Source organism: Canis aureus, chromosome 12 (assembly GCF_053574225.1).
Source record: "Canis aureus isolate CA01 chromosome 12, VMU_Caureus_v.1.0, whole genome shotgun sequence".
Lineage (NCBI taxonomy): Eukaryota > Metazoa > Chordata > Mammalia > Carnivora > Canidae > Canis > Canis aureus.
In genome coordinates, this window is record NC_135622.1 from 39,390,879 (window position 1) to 39,402,004 (window position 11,126).

Genomic DNA, 11,126 nt, shown 5'->3' on the forward strand with positions numbered 1-11,126 from the left:
GCCTGCCCCGCCGAAGTCCCTCAGGCTGCGACCGCCCTGGGCACCACGACGCCGGCGCCCTGACAGGACCATAACAATGACAGCGGCCCTCCGATTGGCTCTTTGTAATGTGCTCTCCCATTGGCTCCTGGAGAAAGGTTCTGATTGGGTCTCCCCTTGTTGATTCCGGAAGTTGACGCAAGGACCGGAAGTTCGCTTCTAATTCGTGGGATCTCCGGCTTCCCCTGCCTTCTTCGCTGCTGTTGTTTACGTCTCTTCTCTCGCGGCTTTTCTTTACTCGTTTCTTCCGTCTTGTTAACTGGATGGGCTAAAGAATAGTGGAACTAGGAACGTTCCTAGAGGTCAGACCCGGTCTAGGTACCGAAGTCGTGTTGCTTTTAGTCATTAGTTGATTGTAATAGGCTTTCAGTTAATTAATATATCGTCTCTGAGAGTCACGTGTGGATGGAAAGGGACTGGGTTGGATGGTAATAAAAAAACAGATATTGTAAATTGTATCAATTGTTGTAAAATTGCCACCCAGAGACTGGGGCTGTAGGCTAGCCACATTTCTGTATGAGGGAGACAACTGAGGCCAGAAAAGGTAAGGAAGGAACAGAATTGGGATAGTATTCAGATCTCCTGACTTCTAGTCCAGTGCTCTTTTCATTACAAGGCCCCGTCTATTGATAAACTTATCCAAGTTTACACACCTACCCACATTTTTAAATGTTTAAGTAAATATGCTTAAATGTAATACCTAAGCTATGTAACTGTGGCTTCCAGTTTGGAGGGAGAGGTTTTGAGGGTGTCGCATGAGACAGACTTGCAGAGATGCATGATGTACCAGTAGTAGAGCAATGGGAAGGCATGGCCAAGTAAAAGGGAATATTGATTTTTTTTTTATAGATATAGAAGGTAACAACTCAGTTGGTATTTAAAGGAGGAGTAAAAACTTACAGGCAAAGAGGTGGTGGTGGAGCTAACAGCTTGGGTCATAACATTCCAGAGATCATTCAATGGACTTGGAGAACCGGAAGTCATTTAGTTAACTTGGAGCTTACCTCTCATGGGAGAGAATGGCTACAGATGAGATTGCATGAATAGGTAAAGAAGGGATCATGAATCTTGCGTGCTATTCAAAGGATTAGCTTTTTTTTTCTGGAAGTGTTGGAGGAACCATTAAAGGAATTAGAACAAAGGAATGACATATCAGTTAACCCTGTTAGAATTATTACTTTAAAATATCCACAGTAGTGGGTATTTTCACTTTGAGAGCAGAGACTTGTATGACACTTCCAGAGAAATAGAAGTCTTGGACTAGGGTTGCAGAACTGGAGATGGGAAAAGAGGAAACATATATGAGATATATTAAGTTTAACAATCCACAGGACTGGGGTGCCTGGTTGGTTAAACATCTGCTTTCTGCTCAGGTCATGATCTCAGGGTCTTGGAATTGAGCCCCACGTAGGGCTCCCTGCTCATTGGAGAGTCTGCTTCTCCCTTTCCCTTTACCCCTCCCCCCACTCATGCTCTCTCTTACTCTCAAATAAATAAATACCTTTAAAAAAAAGAATCCACAGGATTTAGTGATCAATGGAAAGAGATTGGGAGTAAGGAAGAGGAAAGAGTCTGCTGTGACTTCATGTTTGTTGTTTAGGTGGTTGGAAGTGTTATTTGTCAAGTGAGGAAACAGAAGAGGACCTGGTGTGGGGTGAGGGGAAAGTTTTGAACACCATTAGTTTAAGAACATGCAGATGGAGCTGTCTAGTTATTCTTTGGTAATAAGGACCCAGTGCACAGAGTTCTGAACTGGAGATAAAGCACTATAATCATCAGTGTATGGTTGGTAATTGCATTTATGAGTACAGATGAGATTCCCCAGGAAGAATGTGGTGAGTGAAAGGAGTGCCAAGAATGGTACTCTCCGGAACACCACCATTTAAAGGCAGTCGAGGAAGGGTTGGCATGCAAAAGAGGTGAGATGACTTGCAATTTAATATAGGATGGTCAGAAGAATGAAACTGGATCATTTTTTTATAATGTACACAAAGACAAACTAAAGATGAATGGAAGACCTAAATGTGAGACAGGAATTTATCAAAATCCTAGAGAAGGACTCGGCAACATCTTTGACCTCAGTCACAGCAACTTCTTGCCAGACATGTGTCCAAGGGCAATGGAAACAAAAGCAAAAATGTAGTATTGGAACTTCATCCAGATTAAAAGCTGCACAGCAAGGGAAACAGTAAACAAAACTAAAAGGCAACTTAGGGAATGAGAGAAGATATTTGCAAATGACAGATAAAGGGCTAGTATCCTAGATCTATAAAGAACTTACCAACTCAGCACCCAAAAAACAACACAGTCAAGAAATGGGAAGAAAACATGAACGGACAATTCTCCAAAGAAAACATACAAATGGCCACCAGCTACAGGAAAAAAATGCTCAACATCACTTGGCATCAGGGAAATACAAATCAAAACCACAATGAGGGACGCCTGGGTGGCTCAGCGGTTGAGCTACCACCTTTGCCTCAGGGCGTGATCCTATAGTCGCAGGATCGAGTGCCACATCGAGCTTCCTGCATGGAGCCTGCTTCTCCCTCTGCCTGTGTCTCTGCCTCTCTGTGTGTGTTTCTCATGAATAAATAAATAAAATATTTTTTAAAAACCACAATGAGATACTACCTTACAACAGTCAGAATGCTGAAAATTACTAAGACAGGAAACAACAAATGTTGGCAAGGATGTGGAGAAAGGGAAACCCTCTTACACTGTTAGTGAGAATGCAATCTGGTACAGCCACTCTGGAAAATGGTATGGATATTCTTCAAGAAGTTAAAGATAGAGCTACCCTATGACTCAGCAATTGCTCTACTAAGTATCTACCCCAAAGATACAAACGTATCTGCCCCAAAGATACAAACCGAAGGGTCACCTCCACCCCAATGTTCATAGCACCAATGTCCACGATAGCCAAACTGTGGAAAGAGCAGAGATGTCCATCGACAGATGAATGGATAGAAAAGATGTAATATGGATATGGATATATAATGGAATATTAGCCATTGGAAAAGATGAATACATACCATGTACACCAATATGGATGGACCTGGAGGGTATTATGATAAGTGAAACAAGTCAGTCAGAGAAAGACCATTATCATATGGTTTCCACTCATATGTGAAATTTAAGAAAGCACAGAGAATCTTTGGGGAAGGAAGGGAAAACTGAATGGAAAAGAATCAAAGAGGGAGACAAACCATGAGACTAAACTCTGGAAACAAACTGAGGGTTGCTAGAGGGGAGGTGGATGAGGGAATGGGTAATTGGGTGATGAGCATTAAGGAGGGCATATGATGTGATAAGCAGTGGGTGTTATACACAATAACAATAAATTAAATAATAAATTGTTGAACACTATATTATTGTTCAATAATAAATTGTGGAACACTGTATCTGAAACTAATGTGCTATATGTTGCCTAATTGAATTTAAATTTTAAAAAATTGGATGGGATGCCTGGGTGGCTCAGCGGTTGGGCGCCTGCCTTCTGCTCAGGTCATGATCCTGGGATTCCCGATCGAGTCCCGCATAGGGCTCCCTGCGAGGAGCCTGCTTCTCCCTCTGCCTATGTCTCCCCTTCTCTGTCTCAGTCTGTGTCTCTCATGAATAAATAAATAAATAAATAAATCTTTATTTAAAAATAAATAAAAATAAAAACTGGATGGTCAAAATATGCAAAATTGAGAAAGAGACAGTTGGACAAAGATTTCAGGGATGTGATCATTTGTACTGGATCCATTCAGTTAAGTTGGAACTATGATTCCTGAATTCATATTCCTATATGTCTTCAGGTTAGAGTTTCTCAAAAGAATAGTTTGTACAAGATTTGTAAAGAAGTGAAGCAGTAGCCATTGCACTGTGAGCCTCTTCTTAGATGTGGTGATTGACAAATGCAATGGGTTCCAGCTTCTCCTGGTGGTCCTATGGTTTGCCTTTAGCTGTTCTTCCTATTTGCAAACCCTGTCAACCAACAGAGGCCCCTAGACAGTTAGCTGTGGCCCCACATAAGTGGTAGCTACGCAGATCAACTGATTTTGTCAGGCTCATGTTAGCAGTTGGATGTGCTTACCTTCTCAAGTCAGTTGGTGAACTCCTTCTCGGGTTCTTCAACTCCCTCTTCTAGAGCTCCACATTCCCAGCCATTATTTCATCAAACAATTTCTCTGTCCCTTTCTCTCTCTCCTCCTTCTCGATTTCCATAATATGTATTTGGTCAGTTTGATGGTGTCCCACAAGGCCTTTATACTCTGATCATCTTTCTTCATTCTTTTTCTCTTTCCTTTGGAAGGAAGATTCCTTCTCTCTCTCTCTCTTTCTCAAGTAAATAAATGTTTAAAAAATTTTTCAGCACATTGAAGATATTCCAGTCTTTTGTTTTCTAGTTGCTGTTGAGAAATGAGCTTCATTTCTTTGAAGATGATTTTTCTGTTTTTTTTTCCCCAGTGGCTTTTAATATATATTTGCCTTTCTATATGCAGAGAATGGAAATAGAAATGAGTAAGTGGTATGGATTTCTTTTTTGTATATGCTTCTTGGAATGTATTGGGTAACCTGAACCTCAATGTTTTTGCCTTTCTTTAGTCACTGAAAATTTTAGTTACTATCTCTTCCAATAGTACCACTATTCATCTCTCTCTCTCTTCTCCTTCTGAAAGTCCAATTAGATATATAATAGTTTCATGGCACTTACTATGTGCCAAGTACTATGTGAGTGGTTTGTGTTTTTTTAAGATTTGTTTATTCAGGATAGAAAGAGAGAGAGTGGGAGAGATGATGGGAGGGACAGAAGGAGAGAGACAGAATTTGAAACAGACTCCACACTGAGCGTGGAGCTTAAAGCGGGGCTCGATGCCACAACCCCAAGACCACAGCCTGAGCCGACACTAAGAGTCAGATGGCCAACTGACTGCGCTAACCAGGAATTCCAGTACTGTAAATGCTTTACATTAAATCATTTAATCCTCATTACAATCTCATGAGTACGTATCTTTCACTTACAAATAAGGAATATGAGGCAGATAAAAGTTAATCACTTGCCAAAGATCACAGAAATACTAAGTGGTAAAATTAGGATGTAGACTCCAGTAATCTGACTTGAGTTTGGACCTCGATGCTCTGAAAACTTATTGTTTTTTGCTACTTTACATTATTCATCCTTTGATGCTTAAGTTTTTTGATGGTTCTGTTTTGTTTTGGCTCTGTTCAAGTTAATAGGTCACACAGCTCTGGTTGTTTACTGAATGTGACACCTTGCAATCAACTTGTAGTAGCCACAACGGAATTTAAAAGAGTAGTTTTGATGTAGCTGCACAAGGGCTGCTTCTCAGTCACTGTTTTGTCAATGGTGATATAATCTTAGTAAATTATAGACACCCATTCCTCCAATCCACACTTTGGGCAGCTGAGGTTAGGATATTTCCAGACTGTGGTTCTTGTTTCTGGAATCTTGTTTCAGGAATTCATGTCTTGTTTTTTTTTTTTTTTTGTTTGTTTGTTTGTTTGGTTGGTTCTTTAAATAACGGTTTTGTTGACCTTCTAGGAGTGGTACAAATGCTATGTTTAATTTGATAATTTGACTTTCAATGTTTTAAATATTGTTGAAGAGGACTAGCTTACTCAGACTAAGAACATTTAACTATGATATTCATTGAGACTACCTCAAGTGGGAAACCCATGACTTGTTTATTTTTTTGGTTGTTTTTATATTTATAACATTTTTCTTATCTTAAAATTAATGCATAGTTATTAGAGAAAACAAAGTAAATATCACCCTATTATATTACCTATAGAAGTAAACACCATTACCTATAGAAGTAAACACCATCTTCATGTAAATCCATACAATCCTTTTTCTAAGCATTTTGTATATAAAATATATTATTTCGTACACACTTTTATAGCATTAACATTTTCAATGTCACCATATATTTTTCTACATTTTCAATGCTGCCTTTTATTTCATTTAATGAAGATCTTTTTTTTTCTCTTAATAAAAAAAATAATTTATTGTCAACAAAGGAAATATATACAACAGGAAAGTAAGTGAAAAGGAGGGAGTGAACAAAGCCCCCAGGTGGTCTGCTTGGGCCTCCTGCAGGGATGGAGCGGGAAGAGGTAATGGAGGCCTCCTGGTTTAGGAGCCTGAACAGGTGGGGGAGGAGAGGCGTACCCCGAGGTAGTGGGACTCAGTTCAAACCCCATCGTGACCACCTCTTATGTAAGGCACTGTGCCAAGGGAGAATGGTGGGGGCTAAGAGGGGGGAAGGAAGGGGGACGGAGAGGTCTGGGTCAGCAAAAGGATTGGGGTAGGTGTTCTCCACAGGCCCAATGCCCTACCATACGACAGCCCTGAGGCCAGCCTTGCCCTTCCCAGGGCCTGGCCTTGTGCCTTGCCAGGGGTCAACATCTTCCAGTGCCCCCAAGTAACAATGGATGCTGCCCCCCATCCTCTCCTCCATCCTGCCTTGGCACCTGGTTTTAGTCTCTCCATCAGGTGGCCAAGCTGGGCAGCTCTGAGTGATAAGCCAAAGGGGGACCTTGCCTCCTCCCTCCCTCCCTCCCCCCCTCCCCCCCTCCCTTCCTCCCCAGGAAAGCGAGAACCTACATGCCACTCCCTGCCTCTGGCTGCCCCCCCATGGTGGTGCTGGACTCTGACAGAACCACAGGCCAGTTGGGGGGGTCACCTCCTCCCACACTCTTGGTGCCCTGGGGGTGCTTGGACCAATCTTGCAGGAGGCTGACTGCCGGGGGCTCCTCCATCCGTCCGCTACGCGGATAACCTGGAGATCCAGCGTCCCGCGAAGCCCCGGAGGGGGAGCTGGAGAGGGGCTTTCTGGCTGGGGAAGGCCGCCTCCTGCAGCGACCCCTTCTCTGGGTGAGTCCTTGCTGTCTGAGGCCCTGAGCTGTGTGTGAGAGAAGAGCTGGAGGACGAAGCCCGGGGGGTGGGGGGAAGCTGCCGTCGGTGAAGTGACGGACCTCAGCAGGAGCAGCAAAAGTCTCCGTGGGTGAGTCAGGTGATGGGGGGTCTGGGTCAGGGTCTGGGTCCATGTCCAAGTTTTTGGTCATGGGTCTGCCTCTTTTCTTTCTGACCGGTTCTTCTCCAGGGGGCTCCTTCCATCTCTGACCACGGGGCTTCCTATTCTCTGTCTCTGAGGCAGGGGCAGCAGGAAGCTCGAGGGGGCGGAGTCCCCTGGGCCGGCTCCTTTTCGGGAGAGATGGGTTGTCCTCAGAGTCGAGGAGAACCACGATCTCTGCTGGCGTTTAGGCAGGGTCTGGGTCGGAGCCCGGGTCAGCTTCCACATCCTGGCCTGAGTCTGAGGTGGGCGAGGAAGGCTGCTCAGCTCTGATGTCTTGCAAATGGGCCGCTCCCTCACTCCAGGCCTCCAGGATGTTGCTTTTCCCTGAAGGGCTCAGGTCCAGGGTGTGAGGCTGCTGCTCCAGGGTATGCGTGCGCGCCGTGTCGGCAGGGGGGACCGGATTTCGGACCCACGCACCATGCACAGTGCCCGCCCGCTGCCTCCGGGGCTGTTTCCCGCAAGGAACTCCTGCTCCCAAGACACCTGCTGCTTGGGCTCCTCACAGCCACGGCTGCCTGCCTCCAGCAGGCTGGGCCTCGGCGGTGGGGTCTTCTCCTGCTGGGCCACTCTGAGCATCGGCTCGGGCCGTGGAATTGCGGCCACCACCACGGCCTCTGCCTCGTCCTCCCCTTCCTCGCTTTTGAGCGTCACCTCGAAGCAGTCGAGCGCGGCGCCCTCGGCCTTCAGGACAGTGATGCGGCCGAGGCGGGGGGCGGGGGGGGGGGGGACGCGGTGACCCGACGCCGGAGGCCGGGCGCGCCCCCAGGGGCCGCCTCCCGCCCCTGCAGCCCCCTCCCCGCCGCCCGCCGCTCCCCGCCCGCCTGCGAGGGCGCGTCCGGGCCTCCCCGAGACCCAGCGCGTCGGACCCCGGGCGGGGAGGGCTCAATCCCTAAGGAAGATCTTGCAGTTAATAAAGCCAATTCCCTATCTTTGGACATTGGATTTCCTTCCAAATTTCCATAATTACAAACAGTACCATGATAAACAACCTTTTAGCTGTACCTTTGTACATATTAATGAATGTTTTCTTAGGATAAGATTTTCAAAGAGAAATAACTGAGGTCAAAAGGGTGCAAATGTCTCAAGTATGTACACATTGGTAACTTGTCCTGTTAGAGGTAGCAACAAGTTGTACCTTCATTGGCGGAGTGTAAGAGTACTTTTTCCCCTACTCTGTCTCCATTATCAACACTGGCTATAATCATTTTTTAACATGCTAATATGATGAGTGATGTGTATTTTGTTGTTGCATATTTCGTTGATTTCAATTAACTTATGACACTTCAAAGTACTTGAAAAGTTGACAGAATCTAAATAGTAGGTGGAAGAAACATCTGAAAGGAAATGAAACGAAACGTTTTCAAATTTTAATTAATACTAGTGAGAGAAGAATGTAATGCAACAAATGTAGTGTAAAGGTAAATAAATCCCAGAACCCAGTCAATTGTCATTAAACTTATAGCCAAGGAAGCAGATGTTGTATACACCTAAAGGAATGGATGGCAACTCCAGAAAAACTGAATTGAAAGTCCTCAGAATTTATTTAAGCATATTGTAGGGTCATTGCTTAAGGACCAGTATGCCATATCATTGCTAATTCATTTTTAACTTGTTGGTTTTCTATTTTGTTATATGACACCCTCATCCGCTTCATCATTAAAGCCAGAAACTTCAATGTCATTGTTAACTCTTGCCTTTCACTCACCGGAGTCCCATCCAGTCTTCCTTGTTCTACCTCTCCAGTAGAGCTGGAAAGTACTTCTCTTCATCATCACTATCACTACTCTTATTCAAGTTACTATTATCTCTCATGTGAACAACTGTAATCACTTCTTAACTGGGTTTATGATGGAGCAGCTAATCTTTTAATTTCTTAGTTTTTTATTTTTTTAAAGATTTTATTTATTTATTCATGAGAGACAGAGAGAGAGAGAGAGAGAGAGGCAGAGACACAGGCAGAGGGAGAAGCAGGCTCCATGCAGGGAGCCCGATGTGGGATTGGATCCCGATCCGGTGTCTCCAGAATCAGGCCCTGGGCTGAAGGTGGTGCTAAACCACTGAGCCACCCGGGCTGCCCAGTAATCTTTCTAAACACAAACACCATCATGTTCTGTTTAGTGTAGACCCTTTCTGTGGCTTCCCACTTTATTTAGGGTGAAATCCAACTCTTTACCATCGCTTGCTTACCTCCCCAGCCTTATCTCATGCCACTCTCCTGCTTGCAATATATTATTCTGGCTTTTATTCCCCAGTTCTTAGAATTAGTCAGGTTCTTTCTTGCCTCTAGGGCTCTGTGCTTGTTCTCTGATTAGAAATTCCTTTCCCAGCACATTTAGGGCTGGTTAAATTCATCCTTGAGACCTCAGCTTAAATGTAACAATTCTAGGTTCTTTAGCTACCACATCAGTCTCTATTATAGTATGCTGATTATTTTTTTCCTAGAACTTATCACAAATATGTTATGATTCTACTTATCTACTCACTTATTTATTTTTTAAAGAAGCAAATAAATGAAAACAAAATGAGATACCACTTTACAAACAATAAGATAGCTGTAATAGAAAAGACAGATAATAACAAGTATTGACAAGGATGTGGAGGTGAGGAGCCTGGCTGGCTCCCGTCAGTTAAGTGTCTGCCTTTGACTGGGATTATGATCTCAGGGTTCCTGGATCAAGCCTCATGTTGGGCTCCCTGCTCAGCAGGGGGTCTGCTTCTCCTTCTCCCTGTGCCCCTCTCCCCTGCTCATGCTCTCTCCCTCTCTCTCAAATAAATAAATAAAATCTTAAAAAAAAAAGTACGTGAAGAAATTGGAACCATCATACACAGCCCCCATTAATGTAAAATAGTGCCACTGCTTTGGAAAAAAGTATGTCAGTCCCTCAAATGGTTAAACATATATGATCTATCAGTTTTACTCTAAGGTATATATCTAAGGGAAGTATATATCCACACAAAAACTTGTATGCTAATATTCATAGCAACATTATTTTTTTTTTTTTAGCAACATTATTCATAATAGCCAAAAAGTGGAGGTAATCTAAATGTTTATCAACTAATGAATAGTTTCCGTTATAGTCCATATAATGGAATGTTATTTGGCAATAAAAAGTAATGAAGCGCAGATACATGCTACAACATGGATAAATCTTGAAAATATTATGCTAGGTGAAATAAGCCAGTTACAAGCAACCACATATTATGATTCCATTTATATGAAATATTCAGAATAGGCAAGTCTGGAGACAGTAGATTAGTGGTTGTCTCAGGCTGGGGGGCATTGGAGTTAAGAGTAATAGCTAAGGAGTATAGATTCTCTTATGGGGGCAATGAGAATGTTCTAAAATTGTAATGATGGATACACACCTCTAAGAACATACTAATGGCTATTGATTTATACACTTTAAATTAGTAAATTTTAAGGTATATGATTTGTGTCTCAATAAAGACATTTAAAAAGATAAGCGGATGGCCTTATGCAGAAACTGAAGAACATTCAAATTTAAGTTTATTTTGATAGTTACTAAAACATTGGGTTTCAGTTTTAACATATTTCTGTTCAAATTTTACTTCTGCCTAAAGTTGAACATATACTTAACAAAAGACCCATCAATTATAATTCTAGGTATTAGTTATATTACTCAGGAGAGGTCATTTCATTCTTCTAAGCCTCAGTTACTGTTCTGTAAATTGAAGATGATAATCATGTCATATAGGTAAAGGTTAAATGAGATAATACATGTAAAACACTTCACAGATAGTGAATAGTATGTATCTTTTTTTTTCTTTTTTTTCTTTTTTTTTTTTTTAGTTTTTATTTATTTATGATAGTCACAGAGAGAGAGAGAGAGGCAGAGACACAGGCAGAGGGAGAAGCAGGCTCCATGCACTGGGAGCCCGACGTGGGATTCGATCCCGGGTCTCCAAGATCGCGCCCTGGGCCAAAGGCAGGCGCCAAACTGCTGCGCCACCCAGGGATCCCAATAGTATGTATCTTGATGA

The 11,126-nt window shown here is 43.1% G+C and overlaps 1 pseudogene; it reads right to left on the reverse strand.

The window, feature by feature from the left end:
* Nucleotides 1-6,629: 6,629 nt before the first annotated feature.
* On the reverse strand, nt 6,630-8,893 carry LOC144324553 (spindlin interactor and repressor of chromatin-binding protein pseudogene; annotated as a pseudogene).
* Between the last annotated feature and the right edge of the window lie 2,233 nt (nt 8,894-11,126).